Below are 674 nucleotides of genomic sequence, written 5' to 3' on the forward strand. Positions count from 1 at the left end.
TAGCACACCAGTAAAATGTATTTTGCTATACATGTGAGGCAAACTCAATGTGCACATAAATTAGAAGCAGAGGAGAAACAGCACTGAAAGCTGAGCGTGGGAAAACTCCTGTGCAAGCAGCTCCAGGGGCAGACACGGAGCCACAGCCACCGCCTGGTGCTCCCCGGTCCCCACCTGAGCACTGGCACAGCCAGGATGCCCCTAGGCACTGCCCGCAGCACGGAGCTGGGGTAGTGAAGCATGTGGAAGTAGTGAGCAGCATCCAGCAGTGCCTGCAAAACTTCACACTTGGCTTTCTTGTAATGCCAAGGGCTCGTTAGGTACATGAGGTGAGAATGAGCCCTTGGCATGCATGCTGGTCCGATGCTGCGGTTTTATTTTGAAGTATTTTTGCTACTGTCACTAATATGCTAACAATATGCCCTTGCTGTTCGGAAGACGCCCAGTGATACAGCACTGGCTGCATTTCTGCACACAGAAGCAAAAACCTGGGATTCGGCAATGATTGCAATCTGCTGCTCAGCGAAGGAAGGGCTGGTGGCACAGATTTAGATATCAGAAAGAATGGTGATAATCTTATTAATGGAGCTTTTCATCTCCTTTGAGTCTTTACTTTGCAAGGCAAGAAATATAGCAGGTGGCAGATAGATGTCAATTCTTATGCTTATTTAGTA

Source organism: Meleagris gallopavo, chromosome 7 (assembly GCF_000146605.3).
Source record: "Meleagris gallopavo isolate NT-WF06-2002-E0010 breed Aviagen turkey brand Nicholas breeding stock chromosome 7, Turkey_5.1, whole genome shotgun sequence".
Taxonomy (NCBI): domain Eukaryota; kingdom Metazoa; phylum Chordata; class Aves; order Galliformes; family Phasianidae; genus Meleagris; species Meleagris gallopavo.